A 17,307-nucleotide genomic window follows, 5' to 3' on the forward strand; every position below is an offset into this window, starting at 1 on the left:
AAAGCAAGTACTTTCCCTTTTCCATATCAAGGCTATTCAGCCTGTTCCAGTAGAACAAAGGGGACAGGGTTTCTACTGCAGACTTTTTCTGGTGCCCAGAAAAGAGAGCTCTTGGCACCCTATCCTGGAATTATCAGTTCTCAGCACCTTTCTAGTGGTCCCAAAATTCAAAATGCTTACACTGCAACAGCTTTTTTCTATGCTAGCCAAGGATGCCTGGTTAGTCACCCTAGACTTAAAAAAGCTTATCTGCACATCCCCATAAGGGGGTCTTGCAGGAAATATCTACGTTTCAGGGTAGGCTCTATGCACTATCAGTTCTCTGCCCTTTCCTTTAGCTTATCTACTGTGCCCAGAGTATTCACAAAATGCCTGGGTCCAGCCATTGCATACTGCAGGCAGATAAATATTCAAATATACCCATACTTGGACGATTGCCAGCACCTGGCATTTGTAAAAAGACTTCTAACTTCACTGGGATACACCATCACCGAAAAGAAATCACAACTGGTGCCCATCCAGCAAATTCTATTCCTGGAAGCAAGCTTGAACACAACTTCCTAGATGGCATTCCTCACTCCAGAAAAACAGGTCCATCTGACAAACTATTTCAAACTAATGGCCAACAAAACCCAGCTATCTGCAAGGAAAATACTGCAAGTCTTAGGGTTCATGGCCTCATGCATTCTGCTAATTCCATATGCAAGATTGCATATGAGGAAACTTGATTGGTACTTAAAAAGTCTCTGGTGTCAACATTCTCAGGACGTGGAAGCAGTGATTCTTATCATACCTTGTCAGAGTTCCTTTGGTGGGCAGAAGCATGCAACCACAACAAGGGACTTCTTTCACTCAACCCCTCGCCACCCATACTCTGACAACCGACTCATCAGACTATGCATGGGGGGCTCACATGGCAGGCAAATGCATTCATGGCAAATGGAGCCCAGAACAAATTCCCCTGCATATCAATCAAAAAGAGGTGCTAGCTATATAGAATGCTCTGACAGTCTTCAAATACCTTATCCTTCCAGGACAGCTCCTGATAAAGACAGACAACACCACAGTTATGTAGTACATAAACAAGCAGGACAGGACTCATTCTACCCACTCTGCAGATTAGACATGGCTCTGTGGAACACAGCCTTTTGAGCATCCAAGTGCACCTACAAGCTCAATTCCAAGCAAAATTCACTGGCAGATGACTTAAGCAGAAATCTACTGAACCTTCATGAATGGAAACCGGAACCCAACTCATTCAAACTTCTAACTTAGAGGTGGGGAACTCCAGAGGTGGACCTTTTTGCCTCCCCCCAAAACCACCAATTGAACAAATTTTGCACCTGGAACCCTCACAGCAGAGCCTGGAAGGTGGACGCCCTATCCTTTACATGGGAAAACCTCTCAATTTATGCCTTTCCTCCTCTGACACTCCTCTCAAATGTACTACTCAAGATCAAACAGGACAGACCAAGGGCAATCCTTATTGCACCAGACTGACCACACCAGCACTGGTACCCACTCCTATGCAGTCTGACAGCAGTGCTACCCTGGCACGTACATCAGACACCTTCCCTGCTGTCTCCGCAGGAGGGACAGATTTTGCATCCACAGCTGCAAACCCTAAACCTTGTAGCCTGGCTTATCCCATGAATACACCACCAGCATCCCTCAGCAAACAGGTGTTGGACGTCATTATTGAGGCCAGAAGGCCTCATACTAGGAAATCCTATGCTGAAAAGTGGAAAAGGTATTGTTCTTGGGAGTCGGTCTCAAGGAAAGGACACAGCTGTGCCCAACTTACCTCAAATCCTTGATTACCTAGCAGAGCTGCTCCACAGAGGCCTATCTTTCTCATCCATTAAGATTCATGCCTCTGCCATCTGAGCTCATTATAATACTGAGCCTCCTCTCTTTTCTCACCCTCTCATCAAGCAGTTCCTTAGAGGAGCTAACAATTTAAGGCTCCCTAGGAGAGCTCCCACTCTGGCTTGGGCCTTAACTTTGTACTGGAAAAGCTCACACTTCCCCCATTTGAACCTGCTGTTTCAGCAGCATTAAAATTACTCTCTTGGAAAACAGACTTACTTCTAGCTATTACTTCAGCAAGAAGAGTGTCTGAGTTACAGGCACTAATGGTGTTGGAGCGCTTCATTATTTTCCATGCTGACAGGGTTTCCCCTCAGGACTAACCCTTCCTTTATGTCCAAGGTGGTATCCAGTGTGGCTTTAAAGCAATCCATCCATTTGCCAACCCTTTTCCCTAATCCTCAGAATAGAAGGGAAAGGATCTTGCACTCCTTGGACATGCACAGACAGCTCAGGCTCTACCTTGACAGGACGAAGCCTTTCAGAAAATCTGACCAGCTACTAGTCAGCTTTGCTACGGGGGCAGAGGGCAAGGCCATTTCGAAGCAAACCATTTCCAAATAGATAGCACACTGCATCCATTTCTGCTAAAAGCACCATGGAAAACATACCCCTCTGAGGATCAGAACTCATTCCACTCGAGCTACTTCAACCTCTACAGCATTTTTCAGGGGTGACCTCACCAGGGACATCCTGGAAGCTGCAACTTGGAGTTCTGTACACACCTTCACCAAGCATTACCACTTAACTATTTTTTCTAAATCCAGAGCTGGATTTGCTACAGCAGTATTACAAGGCCTGCTAGCCAGCCCTAGCACTTCTTGACTGCCTCCACCCTTCCTCAGCTTTGGGAATCAACCCAAGTGTGATGACTGCAACAGTGAAACACGAAGAACATAGTACAGTTGTGTACACTTACCATAAATGTAGATGTTCGAGTGTATTCACTGTTGCAGTCCTGGTTTCCCTCCCTCTATCCCCCCTGGCTTTCTCTATCCTTTTTTCCTATCCTCTTTATGGCCATCTTTTATGGCAGGGGTATTTACTTTTTACTGAAGGTGTTCACACCATGTAATAGCTTCCTATTTTGGGGGCTCCTGACATCTAGGGCAAGAAAAACTGATGTAATGGCATCAGCTGCATATTTTATACCCCCTGACGACTGACATCATGTAAGAGATGATGGCGTCCGATGCAGAAATCCCAAGACTCTGATATTCGGGGCGACTGAGGGCTACCTGCAGTCAGATAACCCAAGTGTGATGACTACAACAGTGAATACACTGGAACATCTACATTTATGATAAGTGTACCCAACTGTACTGTCCTCATGGCCCTAGGATCCATGTCAGCTGCCATTCTTCTAGTGTCCCTAGACAGGTTGTTTATGCGAGTTATCCACTGGACCCTAGTGGCACAATGGTCTATTCGGTGCCATCCATTGTCAACCCCAGTCAGGCTCACTTTGAATTACAGGTATCATCCACAAAATCCTTGCAACTGACCTCCATCTCTACAGATATTTAATTTCCCCCACTCCTATGACTGCGATGACCACGGACGCCTCCCTTTTGTAGTGGTGGTGGGGCATTTTCTGGGAAAGATGGTCCAAGGCACATGGTCCATGACAGAGACCAAATTACACATAAATGTACTGGAGATGAGGGCAGTCCTTTTCACATTGCAAGCCTTTCAGGACTGCCCTCCTCTGGGGAGAGTTTGTTTTGTCCGACAACATGTCCATAGATTGGTACATCAACAAGCAGGAGGGATCCCGTTCATACCCGTTGTGCAGGGAGACCATGAGAATTTGGGAATGGGTGATTTCTTCAAACTGCTTTCTCATTGCAAAGCACATCCGTGGGAAGTCCAACATTCAGCAGACCGACTAAGCAGATGGCTCTTAGGTTCACAAAAGTGGTCCCTGAACCAATCAGTAGTGAATCCTAGGCATTGGGGCCAGCCTTGCTACGACCTCTTTGCCTCTCTCCTAAACAACAAATGTAGCAAGTACTTCACTCTGATACCCCACTAGGGCAGTCATCCAGGGATGTTCTAGTCCACAATTGTCTCCTGGGTCTCCTCTGCTTTTCCTCTGATTCGCACTGGATACCAGCCGTTCACAAACCAGTGTCTTTATTTTGAATACAGGAACGAAACCAGCACGTCCATAAAATTTTCATTATGTTACCTGTACTCAGAGTTCAGTACGGAATTGTTTTCCCATTATGCCAAAATAATATTAGCATAAGTAGGTGTGCAATGCGGAACCATTGCTACACCCCTGAGTTGTCTGTAATACCCCCCTTAAAAAAATATAAAATTGTTCTTTAAAACCAAGTCCATTAAAATTAGGACGGTCTGAAATTTATGGAGTTGTCTCTGAAGTCAGCTAAAGTTTTTTCAAACCTATGTCGTGTGGTATACATGTGAACAAGTCATTTACATCCAATGTGATAAAGCATAAGTTATCAGAATGTAATGTGTCATTCAACCTTCTTAAAAAGTCCCAAGAATCATTTAAAATGTTGTCATTGCCCATAACAAGTTTTTTAACTTTATGATCTACATATATGGCTAAAGGTGCTGTAACAGACCCCTCTGCAGAAACTATGGGTCTTAGAAGGCGGATCATTAAAATTCTTGTGCACCTTCGGAATGCTGAAAATAGATGGGACTCTAGGTTTTTCTACATATAAAAAATTGTAGGTTTCCCTGTCTATCAGGCCTTCCATCAGTAAGTCATTCAAGCATACTGATATTTTAATGTAAGCTATGTTCACTTCATTAATTGAAACCCTTGTGTATTTGTTTTCATCACTTAAAATCTTTAACATTTTTCCTTTGTAGGTTATATGGTCTATCAGTACCACCCCTCCCCCCACCCTTGTCAGGCTTCATCACTCTCAGGTTTTTGTTATTCCTGCATGTCTGCAGAATTTCTCTTTCATCGACTGTCACATTAGATTTCACTTTATTTTTTGAGTGCTTTCCTTAATTCATTTTCTACTAACACTTCAAAATTCTTGAGTTGAGGGTGCAAAGGTGGGTTCAAAGTGCTTCTATTCACCAATTTGTCCCCAATATTCCTAATTTCTTGTCCACTAAAAAAAGTTCCAATTTTTTCTTTCTAATAAGTTTGAGGTCCACCACTATGTTAAACATATTTGCTTTAACCCTAGGTGTAAAGGTGAAACCTTTTGAAAATAAATCAAAATGTGATTTATTGATACTTATGTTTGTGTAATTAAAAATATTAAAATCGTTGTAACTGAACCTACATCCATCTTTTAAAGTTTATCCCTGTTGTTCTAAGTCCAGAGCAAATTGGTTTGTAGTTGGACTTTATTCCTTGATAGAAAGGCTATTTTCAGTATTATTTTTTTTAATTGATCATTCATTAGTTCCCAAATATTTATACACTTCATCTTGCTCATGTTTCTTTATATCACATTCCTGTCTCAAACTGATGTTTTCTTTGTATTACAGCTTTCAGCTTTAACCATTCCTTTTGCACATTTATCAAGACCTAATAGCACTCTTATATCTGAGAAAATTTTAATCACTTGCAGTTTTGCTTTCCACTCCTCAGCTGCTGAATTGCATAGTTTTAAGTTATTTCCAAAAAGTAGATGAGAAGTCTTTAAAAAAGGTTGTTTACTGGGAGCCAGTTTGTACCCATGACCTAATCTGCTAAAGCAAACAATTTAATGGGTTAAGGACAAGACAAAACAGTGGTGACAAAGAATCACCCTAGAATATCCCCTTTTGAATTTTCATCCCTGGGATAATAATTTGCAGATTGTCATGGCTTAACTGCAGTGTGGTTTGCCACTGTTTCATGGTCACCATAATTTAATTCATCACTGTAGGATGTATCTTGTACATCTGTAAGCATTCCTTTATTCATGAATGTGGGATGCTGTCAGATGCTTTTTTTGTAATCTATACATGCCATGCTTAGAGTCTTCCCCTTTTACAATTCACTATTCTGGCTTTACATATTGCTAAGTTTAAATGTTATTGTCTGTATGGCTTTTTTTTTATTTTTACTTGAAACTGTATCTCTTATGTGGTAAATTCTACCCCCAAAAAAACATTTGTCATTCTTTCGCTGTTCTGGTATGACATGCTCACTTAAAAGAAACAACTTAATTTCATTATTGCTTCACTTTGGGAAGATGATATTTTTCAGACTCAAGGGCTGAGTTTCCATCCAGTACTAGATTGCCTTCCACTCATTGGATTTTGGATTTTTAAATAATTTTAAAGCATTGTATTGTGTTCAAGTTGTAACGGTCCTTCAAGAAGTAGTAAAACCTTCCAGAAAAATATTTTGTTAATCAAAATGGAAGACATTATCACGCTGCTGTGAAAAAAGACCATATGTGCCTTTTGGCATTAAATTTCTGTGAGTCAACTCTTTCAAAGTTGTTTTCCTGGGAATCCCTCTTAATCCTAGTTTAAAATGCATTACTTAGCTTTATCTCCTTGTTTTCCTTGGGGTCCACCATTGACTACCAAGCTTATAGTAATACTGTTCCTCATGAGATAGTTGCATGCCAGCTCCCTAAGAATGTTAATGCCCTGTTCAGTGCTGGGATTGTGGAACAGAAATATTAAAAAGCCTTCTGTTGAACTGATTTCCTTAGTACCTTTAAGAGCCATTACATGGAAAACTGACTTTTAGTGGCTATAACAGCAAAGAATGTTTCTGGTGGTTAGCATAGATGATTAAGGTTGTGAGCTGTTAATGAGCTCCTCTGTGTAGTCAAGGGTACATGGTTTGATTCCTTCCACCTCCATTTACCTACTCTGCGACTCTGAGCAAGTCATTTAATGAGGCAGTGCCTCCAGATTTCCTGGAGAAGAGGCATTTTTAGTGGACTTGTCCAAAAAAATGAAAAAAAAAAACATTGTGCCATGAATCCTGTCATATTTTCATAATGACAGCTGTCTGTGTCCACTATTCCATCTTAAATGCCCAAAGTTATGTCATGCACTGGGTGAATCAGAACTTAGCCTTATTTTTTTACATTCAAGCCAGTGGATGTTGCATATGATGGATCCTAGAAGGCAAATGTTTGCTTACATTTCTAGAACTAAAGAGTTTTTTAAATCCTGTCAGTCTTTGCCTGCTTTGTAAGTAACTGGTTGGGTGCATCAGCAGGGAAAGAGAGAATCTGTCTCTGACTGAATAGCTCCTTGCGCTGGATTTTAACTCCAAACAGAAACCTGTCTGAAAAATCAGTGTATTCCACTAGACAGTGGCAACTAAAGTTGCATATTTCAAGAATAAGTTCATCAGCTATTTGTGGGTCTGAGATTTAAGTATTCAGGCACCTTTGTGAGTACCATTTCCAGAGTGTTAAAAAGTACAAAACATTTACCCAAATGTAACTTTTTTTGTTAGGGCCAGAGCCCCCATACTATCTCACTGACCCTTTTATTTTACTGTGACCAACTTGAAGGTTACTGTAACTGGGGGGTGGTGAATTTTCCCTGTGGGGCACAACCTTAACTGTTGCAGTAGAGCAGTTTTTTGCAAAGCTGGTTGTTGGATTGGACAACTCTTTTTGAATATTTTTCCATTGAACCAGTGTCCTACCCTGTGAGGCTGCCACTTTGGCCCTGTGTTTATACATTAACCTAGCAGCACATGGCGAATGTAGTTTCAAGTCCTTGGAGGTGTTTTTCACTGTGGCAGTTGTCCACGGCATATGCTAGCTGGATTGACTGTTTAAAATGTATGGATTGGTATTGTACCCATCCAGTATTATAACAGTAGAAGCAAATTACTGTAGTGCAGTTGTGTCCGGTACTGAGCATAACAATCTTATTCTTCTTTCGGCTGCTCCTGTTAGGGGTCGCCACAGTGGATCATGTGTTTCCATTTCTTCCTGTCCTCTGCATCTTGCTCTGTCACACCAACTACCTGCATGTCCTCTCTCACCACATCCATAAACCTTATTTTAGGCCGCCTTCTTTTCCTGTTACCTGGCAGCTTCATCCTTAGTATCTTTTCCCCAGTATATTCTGCATCCCTCCTCAGCACATGTCCAAACCAACGTAATCTTGCCTCTCTGGCTTTGTCTCCAAACCTTCCAACCTGGGCTGACCCTCTAACATGCTTATTCCTAATCCTGTCCACTCTCATCACACACAGTGCAAATCTTGATATCTTTAACTCTGCCACGTCCAGCTCTGACTCCTGCCTTTACTGAGCATAACAATGGTGAAATGTACCTTTCAGGGTAGTTTACAGCTGGAAAAATGGGAACATTGTTATAGTCTTGTTTGTGACACAGAAATACATGTAGTAATGGAAGATTTTGGAACGAGTCTTAGGAAGGGCTTGAAAATGCTCTACAGGTGGGCATAAAGATGACATTTAAGGTTTACCCAACAAATACCAAAGTACTGCACATGAACTACAACATCTCTGGTGTGGAGAAGCATTATGGGGGTGATGGCAACAGAGCAAGAAAGAGACTTGCAAGGGTTTAATCTTGGTGCGATTGGCTCACCGAGAACAGTAGAGCAAGTGCACAATAGCAGCAGCAAGCAGAATGATGTGGTGCTTTCTTAGGGAGATGAACTCCAGAAGCAAGGTCATCATACTTCTACTCCAGTTGGTACTATGCAGGCCATGCACTTCAGTGCCTGGGCAGCTCTGGAGGAGGCCATATAAGGAGTGCAGAAAAGCTTTTCCCACTAGAGACGAGGACATGATATGGGTATGGAAAATGTCAGGGAAGAAGGAAGGGGTCATCAGGAAATGGAAGGATGTGGGGATGAGGAGGAGGTGCACAGGCAGCAAATTCTAAAGAAATGTCTTTGGAACCTCCTCCAGGAGAGGTGGTTGACAGCCCCAGCCCACACTGGTTTTCAAAGATCTCTTAAAAAGTATCTTTTTAATCTATCATTTGGGGATTAAAGTGCAGTCTTCAATCCTATATCAGCTTTAGATTTCATTTTAGTCTGGTTTGCTTGATTTATCTGTTGTGTTGCTAAGTTTGTAACTGTGCTTAGCTGATTTGCACTTAAATTTTAATTTCAGTTTGCCCAGAAAGGTTACAAGGTTTGAGATAGGATCTTTAACTGCTTAAGTCAGTTCCTTTGGAACTTCAGTTGTCATCAGTAAGACATGGAGATGTGCAAAATTAGCAGTGTAGAACCTTTATCAGTTGGCCTTTGCTCATTTTTATGAACATTTTCCATACTTTTTTTCTTCCTTTCATAAGTTATGCCAGCTGTCACAGACTGACACACGAAGAGTGAAGTTTAAGTGCAGAAATCCTTGGTTGTCCAACGCTCAAGACCTTGACTAAAATTGTTAGGTCTTGTGTTGGAGTTGATATTCTACTTAAAAGCAACACATTTGTACTAATGTTGCTTAACGGTAAAGCAAGTATATTGTATGTATCTTAGGGAGTGATGATATGCTAGTTAATTATAATTAGGTTCATAGTGAGAAAATGCCTACAGTTTCTTATGGTTAAGGTAGCACTATTTTTTGGATCTGATGAGTCAGAGAAAGTGAGAAATTAGCTTAAGAGCTTCAGGTGACAGTAGAACTAGGACTGTACCCATTTAGGGAATGTGCAAACAGGCTATTCGCAGATGCCTGGAAAGCAAACTGTGTTGCAGTAAAGTTTAACTATGACCCGGACACAAAATGGACTAGTTGACTTATGACCCCTTATCTTTCTGTATCCCACTACTCCATGCAGTAGACACAAGGAAAATCTTGGTAGTGTCATGTACATAATATGGATTGTAAGTTGATTTAGGGAATGTAATTGTTACCCATCATTCACACCATACACACTGAGTATGTCATAGTTGTTACCTTTCAGTTTCGCACACATGGATTAGGTCATAACAGCAGCAGCGAGGTAGATAACAGTTACCAGCTTTGTTTGGATGATACCAGAATCCCCACCTCCCATAGTGAGTCTGACTAATAACACTGATGTTCATCGTGTTACACTGCTGCAGTCATTACACTTGGGTTATCCTGCCGTCAGGCGGTCCTGCAGTCGGCCAGAGTTCCAAAGTCTTGGTCCGGCGTCTGTTGCTGTTGCTTCTTCCCTGACGTCAGTGCGCCAGGGATATACAAGATGCATCCAACGCCATTTTCTTCAGTCTTTCTTGCCACGCGGTGCCCGAAGCAGAAGCAGTTCGCAAGTGCCAGTTGGCCGACTCCTGAGATTTTTGAAGTTGAATTTCAGATCCGAAGTCTTCAATAAAGCTAAGTACCCCATTGGGGAAACTTTTTTCTTGCCTCAGACCGATGTCAGAAAAAGTTAATAATTGTATTTCTTGTGGGAAGCAAATACCTCATAAGGACTTCCACTCTTACTGTATTCCATGCCTAGGCCCTGATCACGACGTCACTAGTTGTCGGTTTTGTGCTAGATTTAACAAACGCACTATAAAAAGACGTTTTGATTTTGCTTTGCACTACTTTGGCCGAAGGTTCAATTATACTACGTCGTCGGATCAACCAACGACCACAATACCGAAAAAACGCAAGGACAAGGATAAAGACAGGCATTCGAGGTCCAAATCAGATGACAAAACCTCTTCTAGGCCATTCGCCGGTTCTCAGTGAGGTGCTTTCGCAACCCCTGACACCAGCTACCTCAGAGCCACAGGCCGCCTCCGACTCCCATGTGGAGACAACTAGGCCTCTGGAAACTCAAGGTATTGGGCCTATGGAAACTAATCCCTCAGATGGGTCCGGAGCCGCTGAGCAGGCATCGGCTTCTGAGGGTGTTTTCAGACCTTCACAACTTACCATTACAACAACAGCCAAGCCAAAAGTACCATTAAAGACAAAGAAACAAGTACAGCATTCTCCTGGACAGTCCTCTATGCCTAAGAAACAGATGCTTAAAATAGCCGAAGACCTCATTACTCTAATCAGGGGTTCCCATTTCCCTCCTGAGAAAAGGTCTAGGTAGGATACAGGCTACGATTCCTCTGATCAGGTTTTCATTTCCTCTGTTTCCTCTTCAGACCAGGGATACTCTCTACCCCCCTATGAGGACTCTGATGCTGAAGAATCTATCCCTTCAGCCTCTCCTCCTGAGGATTATTCTTTTGGGGAAACTTTACATACCATGAGGGAGCATTTCCATTGGGAAAGTCATGATTACTCAGAATCCAAGAAAAGGCTCAGGGATTTCCTTTTATTGCCTCAGCACAGGCCCCTGGCTATTCCGCCTGTGCTACATATTGTGGATGATGTGTTCTCTGAATCCAGCTCATCTCCTGATTCTTTGCCCCCTGCACCAGCCAAGCCAGATAGGTATTATAGAGTCCCTGACTCTCACAAATGTCTTTATAAAAACCCTTCTGCTGATCCCGAAACTATCTCCCAGGGTCCAAAAGGGGTTAAGGCTTCCATTGCAAAAAATCCAGTACCCTCTGACAGAGATTCCAGAGCTTTGGATAGATAGGGGAAAAAAGTATACACTTCTGCAACTTTAGCAGTAAGAGCTTTAAATTGCCAGTTTCACATGCTTAAGTACCAACAATGTTTAATGGCTCCGTTAAAGCAGAAAATGCTTGCAAGCTCAGAAGCTCCTGATTGTAAAGAAATGCAGGATTTATTGCATGCAGTTGAACAGGTGGGAAAACATACTCTGCAATGTGGTTTTGATTCTTTAGAGGCCTCTTGTAGAGCCGCAGTTACAGGTTCTGTGATTCGAAGACATGCTTGGGTTAAAAGAACAGACTTTACCTGATCATGTTAAGGCAAAATTATTGGATGCTCCTTTACAGCTTGATACCTTGTTTGGTGTTAAGGAAGAAGAGGTGTTAAAGAAAATGGAGGATACAGCTAAATCTATGCAAACAGTCAAGGATTTCTTACAGGTACAGCCACCTCGATTTAGCAGAAATTGGCCAACAAAGAATTGGTCCTTTCCAGTGTCAGACAGGCCACAGAGAGGCAGATACAGACGCCCAAGAGGCAGATCTCAACCCCAAGGCTCAAACAGACGACGGTGGGGCACCTCAACCCCAAAAGGAGGTGAGGACAAGTCTCAACTTTACAGGAAACAGTCACAATGACTTTCCCCTTCGTACGCCAAGCACTTCCCTTTTGGAAGCCCCCTTAGGGGGGAAAACTAGCACTTTTTTTCTGAAAACTGGCAAACAATCACCCAAGACAAATGGGTTCTGAATATTGTGTCTGAAGGTTACAGGTTCCACTTTCATACTTTACCAAGGCTAAAAGGAATGCCAGACCTGCCACAAAATCAATGGACAGAGGCACAAAAACAAATTTCGGCCCTTATGGACATGAGAGCTATTCAAAAAGTACCACAACAGGAACAAGGACAAGGATTTTACTCAAGACTCTTCCTGGTCCCCAGAAAGGACAAGGCCTGGAGGCCCATACTAGACCTTTCAATTCTAAATACTTACCTGAATATTCCGAAATTGAAAATGCTGACATTACAGCAGCTTCTACCCATGCTGGGCAAGAAGGCTTGGCTTTTTACTCTGGATCTCAGAGGCATACCTGCATGTCCCTATCAGACAAAATTGCAGAAGATACCTCAGATTCAAAGCTGGTACAATACACTACCAATTCTCTGCACTGCCCTTTGGCTTATCTACTGCGCCCAGGGTCTTCACAAAGTGCCTGGCACCAGTAATTGCATTTTGCAGACAAAAAGGAATTCAAATATATCCATACCTGGATGACTGCCTCATTCAAGCAGCGACAAAGGACATTCTTCTACAACATCTGGCGTTTGTAAAAAGGTTGCTAATTTCTCTAGGGTGCACAGTAAATGAAAAGAAGTCAAAACTAGTGCCCTCACAACAGATTATATTCCTGGGTGCCAGCTTAAATACAGCGGCCCATGTGGCTTACCTCACGCCAGACAAACAAGTTCAACTAAATCAATATTTCCAATTACTGGCAAAAAAGGCCCATCTCCCTGCAAGAAAAATTCTGCAGGCCCTGGGTTTCATGACATCCTGCATAGTACTAATACCATATGCCAGACTGCATATGAGGAAATTACAGTGGTACCTAAAAAGTGTTTGGACTCAACACTCTCACAGCTTAGAAGCAGTAATACCAATGATTCCCTGCCTACAACAGGAGTTTCGATGGGTGGGCACAGGCATGTCACCTAAACAAGGGTCAGCCTTTTACCTTATCCACAGCCAGGCAGACTCTAACAACAGATGCTTCGGATTACGCCTGGGGAGCACACATGGCAGGAAAATGCATTCAGGGCAAGTGGACCACAGACCAGATGCATCTTCACATCAATCAAAAAGTGATGTTGGCTGTTCAAAATGCCCTAACAGCCTTCAAGGACCTTCTGCATCCAGGACAATTATTATTAAAGACAGACAACACCACAGTAATGTGGTACATAAACAAGCAAGGGGGCACCCATTCTTATCCCCTATGCAGGCAAGCCATGACCTTGTGGAACACAGCTCTAACGTATCAATTTCAATTGCAAGCACAATTCCTGCCAGGAAAGAAAAATACTCTGGCAGACGATCTAAGCAGAAATATCATGGACCCTCACGAATGAAAATTGAATCCACAAATCTTCAGCATGGTAACGCAAAAATGGGGATGCCCAGACATAGATCTTTTTGCCTCCCCACTGAATTGCCAATTACAAAAATTCTGCACAAGGACTTATCACAAACAAGCATGGAAAGTGGATGCTCTTTTGTTCAGCTGGAAAAACCTAAAAGTTTATGCCTTCCTGCCACTGCCTCTCCTTTCAAAGGTACTCCTAAAAGCCAGACGAGAAAAACCACAGATGATCCTGATTGCTCCAGACTGGCTACGCCAGCACTGGTACCCTGTCTTAAGGAACCTAGCTCAAGGCCTACCATGGATTTTGCCTCAAATTCCACACCTTCTGACTCAACAAAACAATCAGATCCTGCACGGTCAGCTCAAAACCCTAAACTTGGCTGCATGGCAGATTCATTAGTCAAACAGGCAACACCTCTCTCTAAAGCTGTTATGGATGTCATTTTGGAGGCCAGGAGGCCTAGCACAAGGAAAGCTTACTCAGAAAAATGGAAGAGATTCTGCACCTGGAACCAGGCTCAAAGCCTTGACCCTCTTGTTCCAAACATTCCTCAGATTTTACAATACTTAACTGAGATGCTGGACAGAGGCCTATCCTCATCAATTAAGATCCACGCCTCTGCCATTTCAGCACATTACAACACGGATCCTCCTTTATTCTCTCATCCCTTGCTAAAGTAGTACCTCAGAGGGGCTAAAAACATAAGACCGCCCCGGAGAGCACCAACACCAACTTGGGACCTCAATTTCATTTTGGAAAAACTAACCCTGCCACCTTTTGAGCCAGCCAATACAGCCAATCTAAACTTTTTATCATGGAAAATAGCTCTTCTTCTGGCAGTAACTTCAGCACAGAGAGTCTCAGCTACAGGCATTAATGACAGTGGAACCTTTTATAATTTTTCTTCGGGGCAGGGTTTCATTAAGGACAGACCCTACCTTTATGCCAAAGGTGGTATCTAGTATGGCTCTTAACCAAACCATCCATTTGCCAACTTTTTATTCAAACCCCCAGAATAAATGGGAGAAACTTCTGCATTCTTTGGACATACACAGGCAGCTACACTTCTACTTGGGCAAAACAAAAGCTTTCAGGAAAACTGAGCAACTGTTTGTAGCATATGCTGCAGGATCACAGGGCAAAGCTATCTCAAAGCAGACTATATCCAAATGGATAGGACACTGTATTTGTTACCGTTACACACAGCATGGAAAAATAGTCCCAAATAACATTAGGCCACATTCCACCAGGGCAACAGCCACTTCAACAGCCTTTCTCAGAGGAGTACCTACCAAGGAAATTTTGGAGGTTGCAACTTGGAGTTCAGTGCACACCTTTACCAAGCATTACCACCTGCCTCTTTACTCTAAATCCAGAGCAGGATTTGCCACTGCAGTTTTGCAGGGCCTCATAGCCAATCCTAACTCTTTATAGACCAGCCACCCAACCTTAACTTTGGGATTCTACCCAAGTGTAATGACTGCAGCAGTGTAACACGATGAACATAGTACAGTTTTGTACCTACCATAAATGTAGATGTTCGAGTGTTCACACTGCTACAGTCCAGGTTACCCTCCCTCCATCTCCTCTGAACTAGCTGGACTTATCTATACCTTTCTATCCTATACAAACTTTGTGGTGTATTTGCTTGTAACTGAAGGTATTGTTTTTATTTTATATGTATATTTTTTATTAGCAATATGTATTGCCTACCTACTTGGGGGCACCTGACATCTGGGGCAAGAAAAACTGAAGAAAATGGCGTCTGATGCGTCTTATATACCCCTGGCGCACTGACGTCCGGGAAGAAGCGACAGCAACTGACGCCGGACCAAGACTTTGGAACTCTGGCCGAATGCGGGACCGCCTGATGGCAGGATAACCCAAGTGTAATGACTGCAGCAGTGTGAACACTCGAACATCTACATTTATGGTAGGTACAAAACCGTACTTTTTCACACTTCAAATGCTAGCATGGTGGTAAAAACATGGTATATGCCAGAACCTGCTGGCATTTTTAGAATTCATGAAGAACAGTCTAACTTCCTGCTACTACTGGTACAAGTGGTCAAGGTATTTTACCTGAAATCCTTTTTAGTTATGTGCGTATACCTATTTTAATTAATATAATTTTTTGTTAGAACTTTTATCATTTAAAATAACTTTTTTCAGTCCGCAATTAACTGTACATAAATGTTCATGTCCCATATCATCACCTTTATGTTTTATTAGCACGTTTTATGCTGCATGATTCATCGTTATGAATATATGACCTTACACAAAAATATTTCAGAAGTGTTTGACAAATAACAAAAACAATCATTTGACCCAGATTTTGTAAACCTGTTCGCTTGGCATATCATTTTTTTTCAAAATGTAATCATCTCTGTTAATTTCTGAAGCTCCTTTGAGAAATCATGGCATCTGTTATCCTAGCATGACAGTATTGCTTCTGTTGAACTCGGAGACACAGCACAGTTTGCTAATTTCATTTCTGAATATGCTGGCTATTAAAAGTTAAAGGGATATCCCTGTTCTTATACTTTGAGCAGTATAATCTTTACTTTACCCTTTATGACTCGCATGATTTAAATGTATGGTCACGATTCCAAATGGCTTAGTAGCTATGTCTCAGATAACTAAGGGACTTTTATATTCTAGGAATTGACTGTGAAATTCAGACAATCGATATTTTAGAAAGGCCAAGAAAATGTATGAAATCTAACAGTTGTGTTACATTATTTGCATGCTTGAACTACCTTTACTTTATCAGTGACACCAGCAGCATAAATTTAGACACACTTTAGCTAATGCTTGTATTAAGTTGATGTGGAAAGTATGAACTGAATGTATTTTTTTCCAAGTAGCTGGCAAAAATGTATGGCTGAAGCTAAGTGACTGGATTAGTATATGATGTGTGCTATATGATGTCCCATTTACCTAAAGTATTATCTTCCTCATGAAAGTAAGGTAAAATGGCTGATATACATTTAAAATTAGTGAAATGATTTGTCTTGCCATTTAAGCACTGTGTAATGTGGTGCATAGGTGTGGTAAAATATGTTCTTTTGTTCTAGTGGTGATGTCACTTGTGAAGCCCCTCATAAAACTTTGTTGTACAAGTGTTCCAAAAACAGAAATGAATCAGGACTCCTGGAATCTTTGAGGTAAAAACAATAACACATTTATGAGTTGGTTTAGAGATATTTGCCATATTCCATTCCACTAGAGCAGAAATCCTTAGAAATGTTAGACATACTGTGTGGTGGTGCTTCCATAAAGTGGAATAATTTGCTTAAGTAGTGGTATCTGCTGGAACTGAAATACGTAATTCATTTAAGATGGAGTGGAGTGTGAATTAACGAACATTGAATTTCAGGAAGTTCTTTCCTGTCCATTGTCTATACTGAAGCATGTTTTGAGTGATAGCTGGTATTAGGTATTTTAACTATGCAATCCAAATGAATATGCTGCAGGATTCCAGAGAATGAATAGAAAGTATTGGACATTTCAGACTGAAGAGGAAGTGATGCAATAAACTGTCATCTCTATGTGAAACAATCCCATGCATATTTCATGGGACAGTAAGCTTACTTAATAGTTGTGCAAAGAACAACATTTACTACAGTAGAACAAACCTAACATTTGCAGTTAAAGCACCAACAAAAGCAGACAGGACAAGTGGTTCACTTACTGCAAAATAATAGTCAAAACGCACCAAACAATGGCAGAAGCTCCCAGTAAGACACACAAATCATATAAAGAACTAAAAAACATTTATTGCAAGCACTTTTGCAGTAAAAAAAACACTGCTTCATCAGACAGCATTACATCCCTTTGGGCTGCT

The 17,307-nt window shown here is 41.7% G+C and overlaps 1 protein-coding gene across 4 annotated transcripts in view; it reads left to right on the forward strand.

Moving 5' to 3' along the window:
* The window catches only part of FUT8 (fucosyltransferase 8), a 2,643,272-nt gene that overhangs the window by 913,370 nt on the left and 1,712,595 nt on the right, over positions 1–17,307 (forward strand). Inside the window, exon 1 of one of the 4 annotated variants that reach the window (XM_044073920.1) lies at positions 16,535–16,627. The exons of the other annotated variants lie outside the window; for them this stretch is intronic. The gene's annotated coding sequence lies outside the window, so the exon portion shown is untranslated. Of the gene's footprint in view, positions 1–16,534; positions 16,628–17,307 lie in introns of those variants that run through there. 4 annotated transcript variants of the gene reach the window in all.

The sequence above is a fragment of the Protopterus annectens genome, chromosome 6.part0 (genome assembly GCF_019279795.1).
Source record: "Protopterus annectens isolate FY-2018-M chromosome 6.part0, PAN1.0, whole genome shotgun sequence".
Taxonomy (NCBI): domain Eukaryota; kingdom Metazoa; phylum Chordata; order Ceratodontiformes; family Protopteridae; genus Protopterus; species Protopterus annectens.